Below are 27,029 nucleotides of genomic sequence, written 5' to 3'. Positions count from 1 at the left end.
TGCCTTCCCAATTTTGGGAAGTCTTGGGGAGACAGCTGCTCACACTAGCCCATTCCAGAGTCAAAAATTTGGAAGTCACATCTTAGATGTCCAAGCCCATAACCTCCCACAACCCACCTGAAAAAAGAACTAATGCTGAGAGCTTGGCTGCTTGCTGGGTTGGGATATAATTGATAAAGCACAAAACTAAATAACATGTAGAGGCAAAAACTCTTCTACCAGGAAAACCCTTGACAAAGCTGCATTCAGGGCTGTTGAGAGTGGTAATTATCTGAAATAAATTATCTGAAGCAACAGACAGGCACATAAACAGAGAGGCAGAGGAAAAGAGGTCCTTCTGGGAAAAGCCCTGATACCCCCCTCCCACACTTTTACCTCACTTTAGGTCAAGCGATACACTTCCCTCCAGCAGTACAACACGTCCTAGGAGAAAACAAGTCCTCAGCTTCTCAAGGCTACTGGAATTGTTTTGTGTTTTGTACAGGGAGCTCGACTAGGAGCGTGTGGGGGTGTGTTGAACTGGCGATGATCTCAAGTCACATCTCAGGGCTGCAGTGCTTTCTGTGGTCTACATCAGAATCTGGAAAGTCTTTCAAGGACTTCCCTGGTCATCTGGGAAGGCTGTCAAGATGCAATTTTCAAGGCCTTTGTCAGACTCAAGTTATGACTGGTCTGAGTGGTTTTGCCCGTCTGTCCAAAGCAATGCACTACTAAAATAGATTTTATGTATCTCTTAGGTATTTGTCTCCAGAAACAGTTTCCAAGGAAGTCTGAAATATCTCTTGCCATGGCTTTAGACCATGGTGGGAGTTCCTAGGGTGGCCAGGAAACAAAATTTTTAGGTATTCATCTTTTTCTTCTCTTAATGTTAGCTTCAGTACTTTGGTTCACTTTTGAATGCGGCTGAATGCTCAGAAGAACAAAATCCCGACATTCTCTCTGCTCCTCACTGTTTGTGGAAACTCCCCCTAAGAATATTTTCCCAAAGAAGCAGTCTGGCAGCCTGTGGGAAGAGCAGAAGCCCTGTTCCCCCCTCCTGCATTCTTACCTCACTTCATGTCACGTGAGACACTTCCCTCCAGCAGCACATCATGTCCTAGGAGAAAACAAGTCCTCAGCTTCTCAAGGTCATTGGTATTGTTTTGTGTCTTTGCTCGGGGAGCTGGTTTCTGCAATCAGACTTCCTTGATGTCCTTTCAGGGAGGGAATCAAAGTGCTCCATTCGTGAAAGCCTGACAAGCCCTGGCATACTTGGAGAGACCAAACAAAGGTTAGTGTGGGTGGATATCATGAGTCATTTCTATGACTAAGAAGCTGGGATAAACTACCCCTTCCTGGTAATTTAAATTAATTAAGGTAATGGGCTGTCTAATGAATCACTGTGTCTAAATGAATCCAAGTGTGATGCTCATGATGTTAAACACACACAAAAAAAAAAAAAATCAGGTGAAGGTAAAGATTTAGCTCTCTGTGATCTAATACAGCATGAGGACTTTATTCCTGCATATGCTATCAAAATGTGGTTAGCTGGTAGTGCTGACGTGGTGCTTCTGTTTCCTGCTACTTCCTGTTATTGATGCTGGACTTGGACAGTCAGCACTTAATAGAAGCCACTAAAATGCCTTCTATGGTCTTTGGAAGGACTTTTCTGGCCAGAGTCAGAATGGAGGAGATTCCTCTGTTTCCGTGGTTCAGGACAGCATGGACTTTCTAACCCCAAACTACTTGAGCTACTTCTGTTCTTATTAGCAGAATTTTAATTAACAGCAAGGAATTTGAAAAGAGGATTAACTCTGAATGCTGTGTGTTAGTTGTTAGTTGGGCAATGAAAGTGGTATCTGAAAGCAAAAGAAAGCTTCACATCAACAAATATCAAGCACTGATGCAGAGAGCACAGCTTTCATTCAGGAGGCTGCAGATCCTGGATGTTTAGCAGTGGACAACTCTGTTCCTTAAGAGTTGATGACTGTTGGTAACTGATGGAGAAAGGAGAGGAGATTTACAAAATACATCCTGGCACACCCTTTTCTGTGTTCTTGACAAAGTCACAGCTCATTTCTGACCTCTGCCAGCCCTCCTAAAATGACAACTGTGGGTTCACCCCCACCCTGTTAGGTTGCATTCAGGCTTCCAAGCACATTTTCCGCCTGGTTGCCTGCCTCACTTTCCCTTGCTGACAACTAGAAGATGACGCAATATGTTATTTGCTCATATGTGGACACCAAAAGAGGCCAACAGGTCATTTATGGAGGTGGAAGTTTTTGCATCTGAGTGGCAGCAGAGTCTACAGAAGCAGCCCATAACCTTCCAGTTACCAAGCAGGCAGTGGTGGGGCTGGCCTTTCGGTAGTCACCCGAGAACCCTTGAGTTGATGAAAAACATCTTGTTCTGAGTGTTTGGCATCCAGAAGAGGAAATGAACTTGGGTCTATGGCATGGGTAGCAAAACAACAGGAGGTCAGATTATGGAAATGCCTTTTAAGTGATGTTTGTTCTCTTGCAGTATTCAAAGCAGCTGAAGGATATTTCAGTAGGAAGGACTCAGCCGACCGACTTGGCAGAGGACACTGCTGTTCCTCGCCTACATCCCACCAATAGTGAGGAATAAGCATTGGGTGTCAGGCTGTAGACTTCACTTCTAAAATGCAGAAAGTCTTGACTGCTCTCCAGGATCCAACTGCAGGCTCCCAGACCTGCTAATATTTTCAGATATGTGGGAACTATGAATACTTTGTGGAAAAGAGCCCCATGTAAAGGACTTGAAAGGACACAATAACACTCTCCCCCCCACCCCCGACCCCTAAACAGTAATGTGCTACCTAATAGCCCTGTCTCTTGTGTTCATGATAAACTTTTCTTTCTTTGCACATGTGAGGAACATATGGGTTCATGTTTATGCATGTATGTTTGATTAATAACTTTATTGTTAGCCCATAGAATGCAACCCTCGTTTAAATTTCCATTTTGTTTGCTACAGTTTTCACTTGTAGGGTACATTATTGGGCAGAATATCTTTGTTGGTTCACTTACAACGGTAAGTGCTCTTCTCTCCAGGGTCACCACCAATGCTTTTACATTCTGATAGGTTCTGTCTTGCTGCTGGCACAGATCACTATGACTTCACGTCCAAAAATGTATGCCCTGTTAGGCATGCTGAAAAGATGTTTCATTACTGCTACAGAATAGAGCCCACTCAACTTATCTCTTATTGAAACAAAAAGGTGGGTCTGAAGTGAATTTCTCCCCCTCTTTTGCCTATCAGCAGCTCTCTCTTTCTGTATGTGAATGTGTGTGTGTGATTATATACACTCATATCAGATACTTTGGGACTGTACACTGCTTTCAGTATGTAAAACTTCTGTCCATGGAGATTTGCAGCTCAGAGATGAGAAACTGAGGCACAGAAAAGTTGAGAAGTATATTTTCTCCATTTTGAGACATATATTCTGGATGGGCAACTGAGATGAGATAGCTGAATGAGATACTCAGACAGCTACTGGAAAGAAGTTTTTATAGGATATCTTGAACCAAGCACAGCAAACACTGAAGGAGCAGGGGTTGAATTGAGCTGTCCTCCTTGGTGGTTCCCCACTGCTGAGGTGATAAGTATTATATTTGTACCCACCAGATTGCAAGATGGGGCAAGGCTAATTGCATCTGTGGTCCCAGCCTAAAATGGCTTTTCCCAAGTTTCTGGATCTTAACATTTTTTTCTTATAATATCCTGAAAACTCTTCTCAACCTTCAGGTACTCAAAATATCCAGGCGTCTAAATTAGCTGCTTATCGTTGTCTGTCCTGACACGGGAATAAACCCACTGAGCAGAGCTGGATGTCATTCACCACCCAAATGGTCACCAGAGCTTGCAGGCTGAGGCTGAGTGGTGGCTGAATGTGTGTTAATGTCTCTTTAGTGGCAGCCTGGCTTCACAGATAAGACAGTGCAGTGACAGAATTGCTAGGTACTTTTTTAAAGGAACCTCAATTAATAAGCACCTATTACAACAACTCTGACAGAACTTAGACTTCAGACTGCTTGCAGAGCAGCAGACTGAAAGCAGCTAGAAGAGAAACAAAAATGCTGTTGGGCAACATCAGAACGTTGATCACAGGGTCCCTCCAGTGCAAAATATTCTGGGACACTAATAAAAATAAATTAATCCTTCCAGCCAACTTAAATATCTGTTGACACAAAGAATTTAGATTCACTATTTTTAAACATTGAAGGAAAAAAAGATATAATTTGTGCAATGTTGTTACAAGATTTGTCCCATAGTCCTTAACTCAGGCATATTTTATAATTTGTATTAATACGTAAGAAATCACACACAGCAGTTTACATTTAATAAGAAAACAGGAATAGAAAATTATTATATGTTCAGAATAAGACAGCATTGAGCTTTTTCTGGGCCATTGGATGTTAAAACCTTCTACCTTCATGGGGGTTTGCCAGAATTCCTCCATGCTCCAGCAGCAGACAATGGACTAGATTGTGACTCCATGGAGCTGAATTCTCCCAAGCAAACAGCTGGAATGGATAACATGCCATGCCCCAGTTTCTGGAGCAGTACTAGCTAACTCAGAATTTTCTAGCTTGAAGACAAGGCCTCCGTGACAGGGAAGGATGTGATGCCTGGAGGGGCAGTGCTAGGGAGCAGTTCCTCTGTACTTTTGGGGAATCTCACTGGCCAGCCCCTCTGTAGAAGGTCTGCAGAGTCTCCTCCTGATCTGGTGGTACATGGCAAAAATCTGAGACCACACTGTCATAGCTGAGGCAGCCTCTGCAAGAAATGAGAGATCTTCTCAGGGTTTGGTGAAAAACCATGCTGATCTGATGAAGGCATTTTCAAAAGATGAAAGAAGTAAACTGCTCTTCTGGACACATCAAAGGACCTGTTGGTTGTCATATGAATACAACTTGTGTTGAGGAAATAGACTTGAGGACCAAGAATCATTGAGGAACTGGAAAACTGATCTCAGACCACTGGCAAAGTGGCCACATGTAGAGCATTACCATGTACACATATCTTCTTCCTGCTGCGTCACAAAGTGCATGGATGTTAAAAGTCATGTAGCCTCCTGACGTTATTTGGTGGGGATCCAGAAGAATTTGTCAACAAAACTGAGGTCTGATCACATGCCTTTCACTGAAAATGTTCATCATCTTCCCGAGAGAACAGCTCAAAATATACAACTGTGGTGGGTTTTTGTTGTTGTTGTTGTTGTTGTTGTTTTGTCTTGGTTTGTTTTTTGTTGGTGGTGGTGGTTTTTGTTTGTTTGTTTGTTTTTTGTCCACCTTTTTTCAGCATAACCATAGTGTTTTGCAATAATTCTCAGGGAGTGGAAAGCTCACTTACTTTTAAGAAACCCATCAGAAGAGCAATAAAGTGATGAAATTTCTCTTTATGGCTTCTGGTTGACTATTTGAAAAAGTCTGCATGTCCAAAGATTAGTCAGACATCCAAGCAGACCCTGACATCCATGACAAGGACAGCTACTGCTTTGTGTTTCGGCTGTGTGAGTCATCCCAAGGAGAAGTGGCACAGATGTTGCCTGTGCTGCTGGTACCTGATAGATACACACTTTTGGAAGGTTTCATCTTTCTGTGGCTACAGTTTATAACAGTGTGTTAAATGGATTGAAATAATGCAGCAAAAACCCCCTTCTGTCAGCAACCAAACCTGATGTTTCTCCCAGAATCTAACATTCTGGGTGCTCTGCCTCTCAGAGTGGAGATATCTGAAAATTCAGCTGCTGCATGGGACCAGATCTTCTCTAAGGCCTGGTTCCACATCCCTGCATGTCTGTGACTGTATGAACTGCGCATTTAATTGCTGGCTTACATAGGCTGAACCCTGCAATTGCTCTTTTTGCAAACAATGCTGTCTAACAGACCTCTTATCTGAAGCATTTTACCGTACTCAGAAGGAGTTGAGGTGGCCCCTGAGGAGCTTGCTCATGGTGCTGTTAGTCCCCTCCTCTGGCCTTGCTCCCCAAAGTCAAAGGATGGTAGCTTTGGGGCTGTGTTTGGATTGCAAACTAGCTGCTGCACCCAGCTCTCCAGCTGCAGCTCATCCCATGACAGCCCAGAAACACCTTGGGCAGGATGTGGAAATGAAGAGCTCTAAGAGCTCTATCTGTCTTAATGGATAGTTTTGGTTTCCAGAAGGGTGCTTGCCTTCAGACATGAGTCATGCTGTGGTTTTCTCACAACAGTGGTGTGAAAAGATTCACTGAAGGATTGGGTTACCCTATTTTCAGCAGAGGAATACTCAAGCTGAAACTTGTGCTATGAGCAAGCTCTGGTTTTGCTCTGGTGCAAAGCAGGTGGAGGCCACTAGATGTGCCAGAGTTGGGAATCAAGAAACATTACTTTTTGTGTGTGTTGGTTAATCTGGCATATATACCGTCCACTGATCCCCCTTAATACCCTAGGGCTGTATCTGTGAGCTGGGCTTCAGGCACTCACTGTTGTGGCTGGGCAATGAGGGCTGGCAGTCCCACAAATGCCATGCAAACCTCAGAGGCAAGCCTGTGATGGCTGGAGACCAAGAAAGTCTGCCAGGTGACTGCTCATTGCAGCACGAGGCTCAGCCCACTGCCTGAGGGCTGACCCAGTCCTGCTGGAATGAATGCAAGATTGCCCATTGATTTAGTGAGGACTGGGTGGGGGAAAAGCCTCAGACAAAGGAAGCATTAATTAAGACAGGGATGTGTGAGACAGGCTGCAAATTTCAGCCCACTGGAGGTACACTGAAATGCAATTGTTCCTGCAAAGCACTAGGCAAGTAAACATGCAGAATGACAAGGAGGCCAAACCCTGGTCTCAAAGCAGGTCCATCCCACAAGAGACATGGGAAGTCTGGATCTCCATGGAGAAGAAAAGTTGTGCATAAACATCACAGAGATGGGTTTTGAAGGAACCGACCAGGGCCAGCAGGCACAGCTGTAGGCAGGGGTGGGACACACTGATCTGCTGCTTTTTGGCTTTTTGCTCCTGTTGACCTCAGAAGAGCAGGCTGAGAACCCAGGACATAGGCAGCTGGACTGGTCCAGCCCCAGGCACATCAGCTTCCAGGATCACTTTCCAGCTTTCTGTCCGCTGCTAGTGCCAGGACAAACCACTGATCATGACTTTTGTCTTGGTGGACTCTTCTTACTCTGAGTCTAGGTGTTTCCTCTGACTGTGGGCCATTCTTGAGCCTGATGAGTGAACAGGGCACAGGAGACAAAGCTGTGGCCAAGTCAGAGGTTTTCCAATGTAAAAATGGCATATTATCGTATTTTCTCAGTTTTTATTACATATTTTGCAATGTACCCACTGGATTCATGGTGTTACACTAATTCCTCCAGCTACAGGAGGATATTTAAAGGTTCAGTGTTTCATTATCTTCACCTGTCCATTGACTCCTGTGGGTTTTGCCGATTCCCAATAGATGTTAGCATAATTCGGATCTTTGCTGCACCAGCTCAGGCTTCCAGGAAGGCTGGAGTATTCCTGCAAGAGCTGCACTCATGGCAGAATGAAGAGAAGATCATTGAGCTTCAAAACTCACATGACCACATATTAGAAAATGTGGTGTTTCTCAGCTCAACAGTTTCATTTTTCTGAAGCACCAAATAGCAGAAGGAAGGTTTATCAGTGAGAAATCCAAGTTTAGGCAAAATTTGATTTAATTAGTATCAGTGTGACAAACTTCCTGAAATGTATGAAATGGAGCTAAGATAAAACCCCTCCACTAAATATATAAAGCAAAGGAACTTCTCAATGTAGCTTTGTACTAGGTTCACCATTAATATTTATGTCACTAAATGGATGGGTATTTTCCTGGCAATAGTTTGATCTCAGTGCCTCCTAGGATATTAGAGAGTTTTACTTAAGCTGATAGTCAGATTTTAGCCAGTTCTTGCTTTCACAGCTGGAGCATGATTTTATACATCTCTTTTGAGAGAGCTTCATGATAGCCTCCAGCCATCAGAAAAGCTCCTTAATTGCTCTCCACAGAATCTGCTGACCAGAAACAGTTCTTGTTATCTTTAAGCAGTCCTGTTTGTATTGAAGGATCAAAATCACTCAGAGAAAACAAAACCATCTCCTTTCTCCCCATCCCCACAGTGTTTCCAATTATCCTAGATTGGTGTGTCTCTCATTGACTAGTAGGTCATCCAAAAGCTAGGACATATTATGGAAACAGCCTGTTAGCCCTTTCCCTGGAGTGTCTCAGAGAATTTAGACTCTACATGAGGACTGAAAAGTGGACCACGATAAGGGCTGGCTGTACACATAGCACAGAAGTGCTGCTCCTGCCACTCCTGGGGCCACCCTGGGAGGAGCACTCCTCTGGCCACTGGAAACTGGCAGCAGACCAGGATGAGGAAAAGGACCCATCCCCACAGAAAGCAAGAGAGACTGGTGATTCTCCATCTGTGCTTCTCAGAAGAGCACAGGTGCTGCTTCAAAGTCTGCAGGGAAGGTGGCAAATTCCTTCTGGATGAGGGCTGAGAGTTGTGCCTTGCAGGAGAACCGCCATATCTCTGTCTCCTAATGCATCAGAAACCAGCTGAAGATCAGAGATAAAGTATTTGAACTCAGTTCATTGAAGTCCTTGTGACTGTCCCAAACCAAACCTAACCAACCAACCAACCAACCAACCAACAAACAAACAAACAAACAAAAAAGCTCTGGGGCTTTCCCCAGCAGAAGACATTGTGGAGCAAGTGGTTTATCATCAATTAGAATCGGACCTCTACCTCTAACCATAAGCCTTTACTACATCCATCTTACTTGCCACTGTTGGGCTGCACACTGACAAGCACTGGAACGAAACAGTGGAAAGAGATGTTGTTATGCCACACCCAGCAAATGTCTGCAGGGGCAGAAACATCTACAAATGTCATACACACTTATAAATGTCTCTGAATGCACAATCATTCTGCTTGTCTTCGTGTCTGGAAAGTCAAGTGTCTCCTCCCAGTGCACACTACTTTGTGTGTTTAAATGATATGCCATTGTAAGTAAAATACAACCTGAATGGCTGCAAAAATGCAGAAGTCTTTCAGAACAAGCAAATTACCCACCTTGTAATTTCATCGAAAACACTGTAAAAATAGCTGTATCTTTCATATCCCAAGGAGGAAAAGGTGATTGAGATTTATGCTTTTCCTTGAACACAGAGATTTGTAACAGTGTGTAATGTATATTCATTTCATCCATATTTATAACTGCATTGATGCAGAGTGTGGTATCCATAACTTTAATCTATGTAACCTGGTCATCAGAAATTTAAAGCATAATTTTTAACACATATCACCAAGAATTTCAGTCTGAATCAAAAAAGAAGAGTATATTAAAATCCCAGCTGCAATTAGTTATTAAAACTGAACTTTTTTTGCTTAAATACATCTGTTTGTTCACATAGACTCTCTTCCATTCTGCCTTGTGGTGGGTTTTTTACTTCAGGTTAATCCTACGACAACTCACTACAAAATACCTTGAGGGTAGAAGAAAAAAAATCCCAGAGTTATGGATCATATTTGGAAGAATTCCTGTAAATAAATCTTTTACATCTTGGCAGAGTGAGATCAGGAATTGAAGAGTCAGTGACAGCAGTAGCCTCTAGTCACTTAGAGTGAAGTGGAAAAAATAATTCCAGGCCAAGATCAAAGGCTCCAATTGACAGACAGCAAAAATTAAACCCAGATACCATTTCATAAACATGGAGCGATTGACGTTCACCACATGGTTATTATCCAGCAATGAAAAATAAAACATCCGTACTCCTCAAGATCCTGAATAGATGACCCAGAACTGAAATTACTCAGTAGCCTGGTGCTAAGAAGGTGTCCTATTGCTTTCTTTCCCCACTTTGATTTCATTCTTTCAGCACCATTTAAAGATGGAATACCTGGATTGTTAGAAAATAATACATTAAAATGAATATTTTCTGATATTAGAATTCATTTTTTGACAGGAAATGGCCTTCTTTTTCTCATCTTTGGACTCATATTTTACTATTCATACTGCAGGTAAACATCAACAATTCCACAAATTTCAATGAGTTTTGTTTGAATATAGCAAGTAATAGAACCTTACGTTAAACTAATAGGAAGAAAAAGCTGTCTGTGATGTTGCAGGAGCAGTGTTTAAGTATATGCACAGAATGGTCTCTAAAGGAGGTAAATTACATTTTTCAGAATAATTTTTTCCTCTGCCTTCCTCATTGTTTTTCTGATTTCAGAACCATTCATCTGTACAAATAAAAACAACGGAAATTAGTAGACCATGTGGGAGTTTGCTGTTGAAACCTTTACATTACTGGGACCAGCAAGGTGATGTTCTTCAGTGAAAGTTACAAATTGCGAAAATGATTCCTGAAAAGGATAAATCATTTGCCATTTAGAATGAACTTTTTTATTGAGAACATTGATTAATTCTGTATTCTTAGGCCTCACTCCATTGAGGAGTTATCCCTTGAATAATGTCTACAAAATTTGTCTGACCTGTTGGCCATTCAATTATTTTCCTTAGGTAGGAAACTGTAGGAGAAAGGCAAAAAACTTAGGATTTGTGACACATAGAGTTCCAAAAAAATGGAGTGCCCTGCTGCAAAATAGTGGCTTTGTTTGAATAATTCTATTGCTTTCTTCACAATAACCTCTGTATTAAACTGTGGTACATGTGGAAATATCTTATTAAACCAGGAGCATGTGTGAAAGCTGTTTTCAGAGGTTTTTCAGATTTTGTTGCTGTAAGAGAAAGCTCTTGCCCACTATAACCAGAGCTAAAAAATGTGTTCCACAGACATGTTAGTCCTATTGAATGAGGGATAAACTCAATCTGAAACACCGAAGAGGAACTGAAAATTAGAAGATAGAAAAAAAATCAGACCTCCTCTATTCAAACTTCAAAGCATTTCCTCCACGGTTCATTAAATGTAGTAGCTGGCTGGACTCAGAGGTAGAGATGCTCAAAATAAGATTTTACAAAAGTAATTTGTTCTGTTTCAGATTTTTCTTCAGCTGCAATGCAGTTGCCCTCCTCAACTGCAAAATACAGAATAAAACATCAGCAAGAAAGAAAAAGACGTGTCTCATCACTTTGAGAAATGTGGGAGGTATGCTGGGCCTCTAAAAAGCTCTCATTTTCTATTTGATTTGGACAAGTTCCAAGAGATTCAGCTACTCACCAGAAATCTATCTAAAGCTCAAACTCAACAATGTTTAGAAGAACATCTCAAAACCACAGTGGCACCCATGAGTTCCCTCCATTGTTTCTCCTGGAAAGCTCACGAAAACAGTCTTTTCCAGAGACAGACAAATTCCTTCAACAACAACAGTGAAAAATGCAGATTAAAAATGTCATGCTTTTTCTTTTTTTTTCTTTTTTTTTTCTTACTATATCTTCCACTTGCTAGCAGCCCAGCTTCCAGAAAGCACCAAATGTTTTTTCTCAAGCTACCTTTTGTTGTATCGTACAGTATCGTGGCAGCCCACAAAAACTAAATGTAGCAGAGGAACAAATAAATCACTTGCACCTTTCAGTACCTAGAGAAGCTTCATCTTAGGTGTTGTTCTAGCAGTGGGCAGAGGTCCACAGCTTCATTATGCTGTGAGGAAGTTCAGCCCTCCTAATCCAGCACCCTTCAAGACTTGTTACCATAACAGCCGAATTTCTCCCCGTTGAGCAACTCCCACCACTGAAAATATGCAAACTGACAGCACTGCACCTCCACTGTGCTCTCTGCTGAAGAGGCTTATCCCTGTATTGTCTGCACCTACACAGTGCAGTTAAGATACAGCTGCTGGGTTTTTTAAAAGACATCTACATTTTTCTGCTGGTGAGATGAGCAGCGATTTTCTGTCAGTCATCATGTTTCCCACAGCTGCCATCACACCACTTGAAAACAGACCCCAGGTGACCTGAATCCCAGATCCCCTCAGCCCAGGCAATATGTGAGTTGCCATATGTCGCTGTGTGTAATAGCTGACGCTGAACAGGTGTATGTCATCACAGCAGACCATCTGGAGGGCAGAAGACAAAAAAAAAAAACCAAAAAAAACCAACCAACCAAACAAAAAAACCCGGACATTTCCAACATGCAAATCTTTTGGGGTGACTTTTTCAAGCAAACCTAGATGTATAAGTCTGCCTTTACTTTTTTTTCTTTCAATGACAATATTCAAAATGATTGATGCCATGACACATGTCTTACGCAACCTGATTCTGCTTTTGTCTAGCAGTGGTCTACCTTGAAACTTGATAAATAACCATTCCAGAAAACCCACAAACATTTCATTAGGGTTCATTGCTTTAGACTCTTTCCACTAATCTCAGCAGTGGACAGAAGGGTGCCACAGAACTGTTGCACATAAAGCAAGAGTTGACCGGGCAGTATCCAGGATGAAGAGACTTTCTGAAACCACCCAACCACCAGTTTAGTTAGAGGGAAAGCTGTTGAAATTATTCTGGTCATTCCACTTCCCTCTGTCAGCTGAGCCAAAGCAGTGGTATCTGTTCTCTGATAAGAAGTTCGTAATTTTGAATGGTTCTTCCATGTGACATCAGGAAATCTGAATCCAGATGCTCAAAATTATATAGAATTGCATGGTTTGGTTTGGTTTTGTATATTTCTGGTTTGCATTGGGGTTTTAGGCCTTTTTATTCCACCCTATGGACAGAAATCTAATATCAAAGAGGTGGAGTCACTTCATAGAACATGCCTTTTTTACAAGAATTCTGAAGAAAAGAACAAGTCCTCTCTCTGTTTGGCAAATGATATAAAAGAAAATGTGACAGGCTTTGATTTGACAACGCAAACCTAAACATGGAATTCGCAGGACTCACTACTGTCAGTATCTCAGGGTTCTGTGATATAAACCAAAGCCTTGGATGTTCAGGTTCAGCCTCCTGGCTGAGGCCAGGCTATAAGTAATAGTTTCTTGGATATATCCAGAAACTTCCCAAATATTACTTTTTATCCAAATTTAATTTAGACTCCATCCATGGTAGCGTTATAGTTTCTTAAAAACTAATCATTTGTACAGATAAAAGCTGGGTGGCACTATTTATGTATAATTTTAACCTTCAGGATGACTGGCATGCTTTTTACCACCTTAGAGTAATCTACTTGTGAGTTACAGGATTTTAACTGTTTAGCAATTTGGTGGGGAGGGAGGTGGTTTGGTATTGTTTGGGGGGGTTTTGACATATAAGCCAAACAAAAACCAATAGTTACCTTATGCTTGTTTCAGTCTCATTTGAATGTCTTCTTTTGCAGCAGTTTACAATGTCAATGTGTTTTATGTCATAATTATTAAGCCTCTGTTAATTCTTGATCCAAATATTGTTAGAGTCAGTGGAAATCAGTCCATTTTCTTTCGGAAGTTTCATTGCCCTTTAAGAATTTTAGAAATCTATATAATTTTCTAAGTTAATGCTTCATATTCATAAATTATAATAGTGTGTAATATTTAAGGTGGTCTTTTGTTTTAAACAAAGGAGAACATAATACTTCTCAATCTCATAATCAAGTGATTTCACTCATATCCTTATTACCATGGTTTCCAGATGAATGAGATACACAAAATGTAGCTCCAGATCTCACAAGCAAAAGAATGAATTCCTGGTGTAACTCCACCGAATTAAACAGAGTTTACATCAGGGAGTAATTTTGCCCAGCAGGATTAGGCAAGTCATTTACATAAAATTGGTACTGTACATCATGTGTCAAGTTGATGAATTTGCTGAGAGATTGACTTTATAACAGTGGGCTTGTATCACATGTTATAATTATTTGTATCATCCTTGGCTTCTTATTGTGATGTACATTACACATCCCAAAGGAGCTGGATAAAGGACATGCAATTCGACAACATGCTGCTGAAACACACAGCAGCTGGAGAAACAACACATAGACTTTTCTCTTTGTAGATTGCAAATATATCCAGATATATTAATTCTACAAGAGGGGAAATTAGGTGAGTGAGCGGCTTGACTGGAAAGCACATGTAACCTCTCATCCTCTCGGTTTTTGTTGCTTGACGTTTTTAAATGTAATTTAAATTAATTGGGCATTTGACAATAGCATAAAACATTTTGAATGCTAGGTCAAGTAATGCTTTCATGTTGCTCAGAACCTTAAATAAAATTAAAGTTTACAAAGGACTGTTTTATATGATTTTATCACAGATCTACAGATCCACGTGTTTGTCCAGAAATGAAAAGGAGCAAAACAGACTGAAATGTGAAATTAGTACCAGCTGAAGGGAGAAATTAATTGTAGAAAAGAGCAGCTCCCACCACTCTACCCCCAGTCTCAAGACAGCAGATGGCATGTAGAGGAAACCAGCCTGGATAACTGTGCAGTTGAGCAAAACAATTCCCACTATCTGGAAGAGCAAATCTGCCAGTTTGACCTTTCTGCATTTATAAAATTGGTCTTTACACAGGATTAGGAGGAGGGAGAGGGGAGGGGAGGGCAGGGGAGGGCAGGGCAAGGCAAGGCAAGGCAAGGCAAGGCAAGGCAAGATGACCTAAGCTTGACTCACATCAAACAACCAAGGAGGTGCAATGGGTCTCTAACCATCATCTATTTTTATTCCCAAATTCACTAAGCAGTTTCCAGCTTCTTTTTCCCATTGACTTCCAAAACAGTGTGGCTTAAAGCATTTCTTTGTTCAGATCATAGTACCATCAGTTCACATGCACAGCTCTGGGATTAGAGGCATCAAAACTGTGTTATAAACCTCCAGGGTAATTGGCTCTTACCTCCAAGGAGACAACTCACCAACTGAGCAGCTGCCTCAGGTGCTCCAACAGAAATTTGTTAGTGCATTAAATATTGCACAGGTGAAATTGCTCCCCCACTGTGCCAACAAGGAGAGACTTCCCTACAAGGGAGAAACCTGTCTTGAAGGTCCCCAGGGAGTTACCTTTTGCCATTCCCACCTGTGTGCTGTTTTGACACTGGAAGCTTCTGTCAAATTGTCCCCATATTAGACTTTGCACCAGCTTGGGATGTTACCCTTGCTGATTTGACTGTTCCAACTCAAAATAACTATATATATATGCACATATATAGGTAGCACAGCCTATTTTTCATCCAGTCTGTTTCCAGAGTAACCTTCTAAAGCGTAGGACAAGAGAGTGCTGAGCTACTGATGAAAAATGCTGATTTCTCAACCTCAGGACTACAATTATAGCAACAAACCCAACCAAGAATAATCAATTTCATTCCCACTACAATCTATTCCATGTAGTAGCACTTCAGAGTTTGCAATAGGTGATCTGGATGCTCCATTTCTGTGTGAAACATGCTTTCCATACAGTGCTTTGTAGCTATTCAGGGCAAGCAGGCATTGATGCACTCTGCCACTGAATACTTCCAAAAATAGACTGTAGACACTGCAAAGTAACTGCTTACTTTTGAAAAACACTGTGACCTCCATGTGATCACAACACATCCTAAGCAAAATGAATCCGGGCATTTCACTTAAAAATGCAGGCAGCAGTCATGGGAGGGTAGCTGGACAATTCAAATCAGTATTTTTAGGTTCTAACTTCCTTCATTGTCTCCAAATCCAGAAGAAAAAAACAGCTACCTAACAACAAATGAGGTTTTTTCATATCTGCATGTGTGACACTGCCTCATAGCTGATATATGGAAGCAGCTTCAGATGTACTGCAAAATAAATACACTTCAGCTGAAGAATAATGGTAGATGAGCTAAATAAATCTTCAGCAATCTAGATGTCCATATATGAAGGGAAAAAAACATGTAAATAGAACAAAAACACAAGAAAAAGGAGCAATCATAGACAGTGTAATATGCAGTCACATGGAGATTTTTGAGTGGCTATTGCACAGCCAGTTTTACATTTTATTTCATCTGTAAAGATTACAAAATAAAATTACCTTCTAAATAACTGCTGAGGTTAACAAAGGCCCCATGACCCATGTAGAGTGGTAGAGGGACCTATTTGTCAGCCACTGAACATTCAAGAATTAGACATCTTGCTGTCAAAAAGACAGACCTATATTCTTACACATCACTAGTGCTGATAACTTTGGAAAAGTTTTACTGACAGATGTGAACACAGTGAACAGCTGTGTTCACCTTTGGCATAAGGGCTCTTTGTCACTGTTTGATTCATGAGAGGTCCCATCTCTCATTCTCAGGTGAGCTGGGAGTGTAGCAGTGAGAGTTTTCTCTCAGATGTCTCCTTTGGGCTGGGACAGAACTGAGTTCCAAGAAGACCCAAATGCAAAAATACCTTCTTCTGATAACCTGGCTGCGCAGTGGGCAGACGTCTCAGATTTGGGAGGATGATGGCTATGACAGCTATGCTCTTCGAGCTGTGAAGTCTATGCTGGAACAGCTTTGGAACCTGGGGTGATGACTGCCGGTGATGATTTGATGTTGGCATTCTTCAGAAATCCGTAAGAAGACACTCGAACTGCATTGGGGTGGATTTGCAGCACTGAGCATTTTGCAGAGTAGAGCAGCTGCTGGTATCCAGCATCCATCATGTTTATGGCAGCATTTTATTGTGTAGTAAGATGCATTAAATAATATATCCTAAAAGCACACCCCTCCCTTCTCACTTTCTTCATCTTAACACTGAGCCTTTGAGACCCTTGATACATTTAATTTCCTTTTGTTGCATAATCAAGCCTTAGAAAAATTTAAATGAATCTTGGGCAATTGCTATGTTAAACCCTACATGCTGTCACCTACCCAGCTGGAAAACGACATAGGGAAGAACTGTCTAGCAAAGAGTCAGAACCACAATATCACAGGGTGGTTGGATTTGAAGGCATCTATGGACACTGTTAAGACAACCCCCTTCTCAAAGAAGGGCTGAGCAGAGGAAGTTTCTTAGGACTTCTCCAGTTCAGCTTTGAATGTTTCTTGGGAAGAAGACTCTTTGGGCAACCTGCTCCAGTGTTCCACCACTCTTCCAGTAAAAAGTTTTTTATGACATCTAAATAGAATTTCCTGTGTTTCAATTTATGTCTGTTGGCCCTTGTCCTTTCATGAAGGGCCATGAGAATGGGCTGCCTCTGTCTTCCTTATACACTCTGGCCAGTTATTTATGCACATTTGTAATAGCCCCAACTGACCCTTCTCTTCTCCAGGCTGAACAGTTCCAGCACTCTCAGCCTCTCCCCACACTCACAGATGCTCCAGTGTTGTAATCTCCAGTAATTTCCAGTGCTGGACTCTCTTCAGCACATTTGTGTTTTTCTTGGCAGGTGGATCCCACCACCAGACTTGTTCCACTAAATCAGTATCTTGCACTGAGGAGCCCATCACTCCAGATGTGTGTCCCTTGGGTTGAGTAGACGAAAAGGGACACCTCCCTTGACCTTGCTGGCTAAAGCAGCTCAGGATCCCACTAGCCATCTTTGCAATACAAGCATATTCCTGACCCATAGTCACCTTGGCATCAATCAGGACCTCCAGATCCTTCCCTGCCAAGCTGCTTTTCAGCCAGCTGGCCCCTGGCGTGCAAAGAGACCATTCCTGCCCAAGAGGAAATTCTTCTTCCATTTGCTGAATGTGGTGGTGTCCCTGACAGTCCTTTTTCTCCAGCCTGTTGAGGTTCCCCTGAGTGTCTGCTCAGACCCCCTGGTCTGTCATCCACTCCCCTCAGTTTAGTATCCTTTGTGAGGAGGATGAGAGTCCCCTCAGTCTCATCCAGGGACTTAATCCAGGTTACTAATTAAGATGTTTTGCAATATAGGCTGCAGTGGCTGCAGTGTATAAGCTGCTGGTGGCTTGTCTCCAACTGGATTTTGTGCCGTTTACCAAAGCCCTCTCAGCCAGCATATAGTCCACTTCACTGGCCACTTTTCTAGTCTGTACTTCATGAGTTTGTCCATGATGATGTTATGGGAGGCAGTGCTGCAAGTCTTGTAGAAGTCAGGATAAAAAATATCTGCTGCTCTCCCTTCATGGGCTGAGCCAGCAATTTCTTTGCATGGTGGCCAGGCATTAGAAATCCTTGCTGCCTACTCACAATCTCCTTCTTGTCCTTTGTGTGTTTGGAGGAGGTTTCCAGCAGAAGTTTCTCCATTGCTTTCCCAGGGTTTCAGGTGAGGCTGTCTCATCTGCCATTCCGTGAATCCTCATTGCCCTTCTTGAAGACAGGAGTGACACTGGCTTTCTTGCAATCCTTGGGAATTTCTCTCAGTCTCCACAGCCTTTCAGACATAATCATGGATGCCTCACAATGACATTGGTTTACTCCCTCATCAGTTCTCACATCAGGCCCCTCATTTTCCATCTGTCTAAATGTTCTCCAACCTGATCATCTTCTCCTAAGTATAAGAGTTGACTGTTCCAGAGTTTCTCACAGGAAAAATCAGGTATGGTAGTTACAGTGAGCTTTTTTCAGCAGAGGCATTACAGCTGAAAGGGAGGAGCGGATACATTTTGTCATAGGAATGGAAATTTTTTCATAGGAATGGAAACAGTTCCTCCACTGCCTTTCTTTAAGACCCTTTTATAGTGGTTTAGGGCTTTCCAGACTTAAATAGCAAGAGATGGCAAGAATGCTGTGCTGAATACCTGCTGTGGTCACACTTTTAGCCTAGTGTGAGCTGAAAAATAGATCCCCAAAAGAGCAATATCCAAAGCAGCAGCAGAGAAAGACTAAGCAGGCTTTGATGTGTAGCTACCGATGAGCAGAAGTTCTGAAAATCACTCTAACTGAATGTCCTCCCACTTATAATACGAGAAGCCTAATGTTAACCCCTAGTTATTTGCTACCTTTCTTTTTCAAGCTTGACTATGTGAAAATGTGGTGTAAAATAACCAGCTAAACATTCCACATCTAAGCTGTAATACAGCAACAGAATAAGTCTATTTTATGATTATGAAATCTGTATATTAAGCTGCCTGACTGAAACATCAGTAATGATTGAGGCTGGAGGAGCTCTGTTCCCTTTACCATGCAGGTATACAGAAAGTTGATATCCAGAGGTTGAAGGTTTCTTTGTTGATTCTCTTGAAAGGCATTTTCCAAAATTCATCTTAATTTTGACCTTGAGATGGACAGACCTATGTCAACATCTCACCAGATGTTAGCCACTACAAAGAGTAAGAAGTCTGTGGCTAGCAATTTTTCACTGCAAAGCTGTTAGAGGCTGCTAAAATTGCAAAATCTTGTGAATATGATAAAAATAAATAATTTACTACTTGTGACTGCTTAAACACTTGTGAATACTGCCTATTCCAGTGTCCAAGAGAATTGGATGTGATTAATGCAACGTAACAGTAGAGTTATGTCATGTGCTCAAAAGCTGTGCACTGAAGAAAACAGCTTGCTGCATCATCAGAAGCACTCTTGATGGGATGTCCTAGACATGTTACTTATTAGATTAATTTATTGGTGAAAGCTGTTGGTTTTGCAATTATAATGGAGCTGTTGCCAAGCCCAGGAATTTCACTAGGCTTATTGATCCTGAAGTGTAGAGAACTTGTTGGCACAAGCAACTTAACTTGAATGCCTGAGCTTCAGAAAATACTACAGTCATTATCCCTGTCAAAATCCAAACAAGCACCCTCTCAGTCACATTGGAGGAGACATCACTTAGGTTTCCGAAGTCAAAGCAACGACACTGTGAAAGGCACAACATCCTGATTTTTGGAGTGAGCTGCAGTTCCCTGCTCGAATGAGACAGCAGAGCCAGGATAGGTCAGACAGCACAGGACACCAGGGACCCTGATTCATATTTCATTCCCACATCTAATAGACCATCTTATCTCATCTGCTTTCTTGTGATTTCTCAGGTTGTTTCCATTCAGAACCTCTAGTTTCTTTTACACTTTTTTAGTGAATGTCAGATTTTCTGTTAGGTCCTGCTGGGTTTGAACCAATCACTGGGGACATGGTGCATTTGCAAATCTTCCCACAGTCTCTGTCTGCCCTGAAACCACAAGGAGCCAACAGGGTAAGCTATGTCCCGTTGTTATTTTGAAGCTGCTGATGATGGGCATTCTTTCTTAGTGCTTCCTTTATCATTTTAGATAGAGCCTAGTGTGATGCAGCTGTGCCCTGAAATCCGCGTGTTAATGAAAAAGCATATTCTTCATTATCAGCTCAGTGCATGCTCCAGACATTGCTGATACAGACAGTGATAGGGTAGGGCTGTTTGGCAGTGTTAATGCATCTGCTGGAGCAGGAATGCCATGCAAGAAGAGAAGAGTTCAGTTGTTCAGAGTGGGGAGAAAATGTTGGAGCAGATAAATGATGAGATGGCACCTGTGTGGAAGCAGATGAAGATGGGAGAACCCAAGAGGATAATTAACATGGTGAAACGGGAGCCAGATGTCAATAGATTCAGCTTTCCTGGTCATTTGAATGCTGATTCTGTAGTCTGTGTTGACGGGAGAGACTTGTTAGGCAGCTTGTTTGTGGAGCTCAGGATTGCCCATCTTAATCGCTTGTTAGGGGTATTTGACACTTTCCACTGCAGGTACTGTCAGCCAAAGGAAAAATAAAATTTGAGTAACTAGTTACAACAAGCCAAAATTTCAGGGGTTTTTCCCAGAAATCCCTTCTTCTGCTATTCCTACCTGAAGTGAAACAATCTGCCCAAAACATTTAGATCTCCTTTTATGAAGGAAAAAGGAGCAGTGGGAGTCCCACAGAGATGTTTAGAGCTCTGCTCCTCACTCCTGATGCCCATGGTACATGAAGGTAGGAAGAAAGGAATGAAGGCAGGAAGGCTGTCACCTGGCTCATGCTGGGCCTGACTGGTGCCCAATGGAGCCAGTGGTTTTGTGTCAGGTGAGAGGAACAGGAGCGCATGTGGGGATTTACTCACATACACCCTGGGGCCAAAAAGAGCCAAAGCCCACCAGTCTCACACACAGCTCAGTCCTGCTGAAAATTGCTGTGTCCAGCTACTGCATTTTCTCATGGCAAACCAACATTCAGCTCTCTAGAAAGCCAGCCTGGGGGGCAGGAAATGATGTTTGGTATCTGTGGCCCTCAGACACCAACATTGAAATGAATATCAACATTGAAGATCAACATTGAAGTGAAGGAGGTCCTTCACAGGCAGCAGCCCTGGAGGATTCTGAGAAAGATTGATTGTCATTCCTACAGCATCCTTGTGCTTCTCTAACATTAACATTGGCAATTATTGAATATCCATTTTATAAACAGGGTGCCACCCAACCCCCTTGATAGGACAGAGCAAGGGCAGTTCCAGACTCTGCACTCACTTCAGTAGTCAAAAGACAAACATATACAAGGCAAAGTCATAACTTCTGCACCTACTGGACATCCCAGAGTTCTGTAAAAATAAGAAGTTTGTGTGTGCATTAAAGGTGAATGGGCAGATATTTTAGGACAAGTGGCATTTAAATAAGCATTAAAAAAACATGGCAGGCAGCTCTCCTTTTTTGTGCTCTGTAGTGAGTTTTATTTGTCTCTGTCTTTCTGCAGAGGATGCCTGTTCCAAACATTTTGCCCCCAGCCCTGAAAGTCAAACCATGCAGGGGCAAGGTACTTAATTATTTGCATTTCTTTCAGAGAGAACAGGGGACAAACTCTTTTTTCAAATGTAGTGGTATGGATTTGGAGCCCCAAAGACCCTGGTGATCCTGGTTTAATCTGAATTTGGACCAGGTAGTAATAGAATAGGCAGGAGGAATGGCTCATTCGTTCAACTGATGTAAATCAGAATAGCTCCAGAGAAGCTGGTGGAGAATTTTTACATTTGTTGAAGGTCTGGTCATGCAAGCTAGCAGTTTGTTGTCAAGTTTGCACTGATGTTTGCTTAGGCCTTGCTGAGGGACACGAATGCCCACGCCTGCTGTTTTCTGGTGCAAGATGAACCAAGGGACAATCCTCCAGCTCACCCATCTTTCACAGCAGCCTGGGCCACAGCACATGAGGGACAGGTCACTGGAAAACAGACAAGGACTTCAACCACCCTTAACTGTTGCAATGCTGATTTCAGGGCAGTTGGAGGAGGATTTTTGCCCTTCAAGATTCAGACTTGGCTGTTGGCTGAATGCTCTTATGTCAACAAAGAATGATTCTCAGCTGTGGTACCTTTCACATATTTCTGTCCAGTCAGGCTGGGGAGCATGGCTTTTCTGGTGGAGTTGCTCAAGATGAGTGCTTGGGAACCACGAGAGATTTTCACTTCTGCTGTTGGACTGGAAGTGCACAACTAGGGATGCATACTGCAAATAAGCAGCCAGGCCAACACAGGTGAGCTGTAGGCAGAAGATATCTTTGCAAAGACTTGAAAAAATTGAAAAGGCCAATTCCCAACAGTTCCTTCAAAGTCTGTCAGAATTACATAGGAATGATTAGTACTGTATAACTTTTTCAAAAGTTTGACCAGGAGTGAATATTAATGAAGTGCAGAACTGTGTTTTCAAATACACTGAAATTTATCTTCCTTTAGGAAAAGTGACTATGTTTTCAGCCCCGCAAAAAGGTATAGCTCCATGTGAATGTGAGACCATGTGCTATGTAAACATTCATATATATATTTATTTAAAATGTATGGGGCATCATCTGTTGATATATTATTCAACTATTCCTTGATCAGCATCATTCGCACAGCCTTCACCCACTCCCATTTAGCTCACAGGCAGGACTACAAAAGGGGGATTATATTTGTGTGAAACACAAGAATCTGAAGCACTGCTACTTGAGTCTGTTAGCCAAACACAGCTCACATCTTGCTGCAGGAGAGAGATCTTGCACCACACAGCTCCCCACTGGCCTTTTGACATCTTTATGGAGTGCCAAGAGATAGACAATATCCCCTTGTTACACTCTGCAGCAGCTCTTGGTGCTTCAGAAGAAGGTATGGCCTCCTGCAACAAGTCAAGCCTGCAGTTTACAAGGACCTCCAAGAAAGTGCCTGGAGTTGTACAATTAAAAAGAAATTACTCCAGAGGGAATTCTGTTCCTCATCTCAGCTGGTGTTCAACTTATCTGCAAAGAATATACACACTCAGCCTATATTCCTTTTATCTTAGCTTAGTTTCACAGTAATTAAAATCCTTACCTAGCCCGAGGAGCTGTATATATTTATTTTTGGTCTCCATGAGACTGGAACACAGGACTGCTGTGTGAGCCCTGGGAAGGAGTTCAGCTGTGTGTGCCTTGGTTTCCCTCCTGACTCCCAGTCTGTTTCATTTATGGCCTGATGTCCCCAATGTGTGCACACCCTGCCCTAGGACAGCAGGACCTCAAAGCTGCCTTGGTCCTACAGGCCTCACCAGAACACAGACTGCTAATTATTACTGAAAAGATTAATGTGCTAAGAGTGTTCTTCAGTCTCAATGTGTATAGCTTTGGGACTGCTTGCTAATCCCCAGAGGTAATATTAATTTTAAAAATCGTAATGCACAACATTGTTGGCACTAGTGATTTTATCATGAGTCTCCTGATATTTGGTGTTTCTTGTCAAGGTCCACTTCCTGGAAACCTGAGCATCTTGGCTTGCATTTTGAAACAGCCAAGTTTTTAGTGCCTTCTCTAACAGTGAGGCCAGGAAACATTTCCCAGGTATGCTCTGGAGACCAAGAAATGAAAATAAAAAGACCTTAAAATGTACTAATTAAAAAGAAAAACAAGGATTCTGCAAGAGCTTTTTTTCTCCCCCATGATTTATGTGTCCTGTATTGCTTGCATTGTGCCAAACCGTATGTCTTGGAGTGGGATAGGAACCTCCCATTGGTTCTGAGGGAAGAAAAGATCTAAGTAAACTGATTTGAATATCCTAGCTATGACTAGGCTGGTACCATCCCTCTAATTGTACTCATGTTGTTAAACTTTTTATGCTGGATTTTTTTTAACAGCCTCAAATTTCATATCTTCCCCCTTGGAGTCCTCTTTCTTAATACCCTTGGGGTTTACATTTTCTTCACTGTGTTTGGTAGTCCTAGCTTTCATGTGTCCTTCAGTTTTGATGAGTTGGTACAGGCTGAATTTACATCAATGAAAAGCATGAAAGGCATGAAACAGACATTAGTGGTACAGATTTCTGTTACTGTTCTCCACTGTGATCCAAAAAGAGCATGGAACAGTTAAGAAAGTGTCCTGGACTTATTTATGCTCTGCTCTAAGTGTGACTGGTTGAAGTTTTCCCGTTAGTGGAAGGGAGATGTTCCCCAGGCCACCGTGCTGTTTTAGCAACTAATCTATTCCAATGCTTCTTACGTAGACAGGCCAACAAATTTCCAAACAACCAGAGAGCTTTGGCAAATAATGCTGAAAGCAGAGTACTGGACTCACACAAAGCAGCCTGTGTTACTCCAGTACTTTCTTTCAGGGCTGGACTCTAATAATCAGGTCAACTGACTTAATAAGACAGCTGCTTGCCAAAGTGCAAAATCCTTTCTGGGGGGAGAAGAGAGCCCTGATGGGGACCTGAAGAGGGAAAAGCTCTCCAAGGGGGCTGGGAGTGATGCTGGAGTGCTGAGTGGCCTCCCAACCAGAGGACTTTGATATGCTTTACAGAGGCAGTGAGTACGGCTCATATATGGGAGGAAACTGAGGCACAGAGAAGCATCTCACTTCTTTCAAGGCCACTGCACTCCCACCCTGCTGCTGGTTCACTCCACCAGCCGTGCAGAGGGGTGGGATTGTCTGGTGGGTTGTTGTGTAATTAGGGGTGTGCCAGAGAGCAGAGGAAAGGAAGAGAAAGGTAAAGAGGGGAAGGGGAACAACCTCAAAGGGCAAAGCCAGAAGAAGGGAGTGGCACATTGAGATGTGCCTGGGTGGCCTCACAAGCCAAGTGGGCAGTAGCTGAGGTAGGAGAGAGAGTGGGAATAGTGTCATGCAGAGAGCCAGTCTTTGTCCTCATCTAGTCGAGCAAGTTTCACTGGTGGTTGCAAATGTTTCAATAAGAACTGATGCTCTGTGGAAACCCTTCAATCTATTGACAGGAGTTTCTGTTTTCTTACTCTCAAACCATGTCTTTGAAGAAACAAAACTTCTGTGTTTGATATTTTTGGTAGGATGTGATTTATTTACCCTTAACTTTGCTAACATTTCTCTTGTCCCTTCCCTTCCCTTCCCTTCCCTTCCCTTCCCTTCCCTTCCCTTCCCTTCCCTTCCCTTCCCTTCCCTTCCCTTCCCTTCCCTTCCCTTCCCTTCCCTTCCCTTCCCTTCCCTTCCCTTCCCTTCCCTTCCCTTCCCTTCCCTTCCCTTCCCTTCCCTTCCCTTCCCTTCCCTTCCCTTCCCTTCCCTTCCCTTCCCACTACTTCCCTTCCCACTACTTCCCTTCCCACAACTTCCCGCCCTGCCCCTGCCCTTTTCCTTTTCCTTTTCCTTTTCCTTTTCCTTTTCCTTTTCCTTTTCCTTTTCCTTTTCCTTTTCCTTTTCCTTTACCTTTACCTTTACCTTTTCCTTTTCCTTTTCTTCTGTTTTCCCTGTCTCCTGCCAGACAGACCTTTCAAACAGAAAGCAAGCTTGCATTTAGCTTCTTGTTCCTCTGCTCTAGATAACTTATCATTTCAGCCTGTCTGGAAATTTGGAAACCCTTATGCTTGGAACTTTATCATAGACATTTCTGCTGCAGGAAGAGTGATCAGACCAACAATAGCATCTTGAATTCAAAGCAGAGGAAATGGATGACTGCATAGCTTGGTTTTGATGTTGCACTCAGCACTCAATGTGCTGATTCTCATCTGATTCTGTACTTCTGTCATGTCCTTGGACAAGAACCATGAACTGCACTAAGAAGTTTTCATCATGTGTTGTGCTGCCTGACCTGTGTGCTGCCTGATCCTCCCTCAGATGTCTGGGAAAGGTGTGCATTCTAGGTTCCTTCCTGCAGGAAAGAGGCAGAGATTTCATTTGGAAATACTCTTTTCACAACTGTCAATCACTGCTTGAGACACAACAGCCACCAAGCAGTTTTCCTTCTGGCTTGCAAGTGATTTTGAGTTTGAAGTGACCAAACCAATTCTAAGCAAGTGCAGGGTCATCAGCAGTCACAAATGTACAGCATGACTGAGTGAGAGATGTTTGCTTGTGTTATGAAATGTGCTGCAGTGAGAGTACACACTGGAGATTTGTTCATTTTAGCAAACCTGGCAGAACCTTCCTGTGACCTAAATAGAATACCTTGCTCTACATAAAGCATGCATCAGGGTATTTCCTGATTTATTCATGAAAGTTTTGCTTTACAAAGGCATTTGGAACTGTGTAATCTCAGAATACATGATACATGTAGCTGGCTGCTCAGCTGGCATTTGCACAAATTGCTTTGATGTATGGCTGTAACGTATGAAGGCACAGTGAGGCCAATTTAAATACTTGATACTGGAGTAAACTGGTTAAAAGAGCAAATTAGATCTAACCTACAGATATTCTTGCTACTGCATGGAGAAGGTTGCTGTCTGGAATGAATAATTGATAAAGGGATGGGAGACTACACTCTAGTAAGCAATAAAATCCTTCAATATTAAGTGGGCAGGGTTAAGGACAGATCCATGAGTGGTGTGCACTGGTTTTGCATCTTCCACATTAAGAGCCCTTTTCTCATTTACATCAGATTGAGATCCAACACATTGTGTTAACCAGATCAGTAACTGAAGATCTCTGCTGCCTTTCACTTGGTAGACTTTGTGCTTTCCATTGCTCTTTTCCACTGGCAAAAAATAAAGTCTAAGACAACACTTCATCAAGTCTGTGAACTCATTAGGGAATTTCCAATATATATCTTTAATGATTTGTATAGGTATTATTTGTACGTCTTTCCTGCTGCAATATAGCCAGTAGAAAGATAGATGGGGATGGCTGCTTGCAAGCAAGCCTTATTTTTGAGCTTTGGAAGAAATTTGGGTTAATTTACAATAGAATGAAAGTGACATTTGTAAAGATGGTAAGAGGGAAATGCCAGAATCCATTACACTGATGATCCTAAGAATGCACTGGCATTCTCCATTGGTGAGTTAATGTTCAAATCCTATCAGTGTTACTTGCTAAACTTATTGCAACTTAATGTCAGACTTCCAGATTTTTATCATGCCAAACATTTGAT

The 27,029-nt window shown here is 42.3% G+C and overlaps 1 long non-coding RNA gene across 2 annotated transcripts in view; it reads left to right on the top strand.

The window, feature by feature from the left end:
* The window catches only part of LOC136373903 (uncharacterized), a 53,622-nt gene extending 39,317 nt beyond the window's left edge, over positions 1-14,305 (top strand). Inside the window, exons 1-3 of one of the 2 annotated variants that reach the window (XR_010745766.1) lie at positions 1,070-1,270; positions 10,237-10,327; positions 14,187-14,305. This is a non-coding gene — a long non-coding RNA (uncharacterized lncRNA). Of the gene's footprint in view, positions 1-1,069; positions 1,271-10,236; positions 10,328-14,186 lie in introns of those variants that run through there. The other variant, XR_010745765.1, reaches the window with a different exon arrangement.
* The last annotated feature ends 12,724 nt before the right edge of the window (positions 14,306-27,029 follow it).

This window comes from Sylvia atricapilla, chromosome Z (assembly GCF_009819655.1).
Source record: "Sylvia atricapilla isolate bSylAtr1 chromosome Z, bSylAtr1.pri, whole genome shotgun sequence".
In the NCBI taxonomy this organism is placed as follows: Eukaryota; Metazoa; Chordata; class Aves; order Passeriformes; family Sylviidae; genus Sylvia; species Sylvia atricapilla.
Note: the sequence above shows the minus strand (reverse complement) of the source record. Positions and strands in the feature narration are given on the sequence as shown.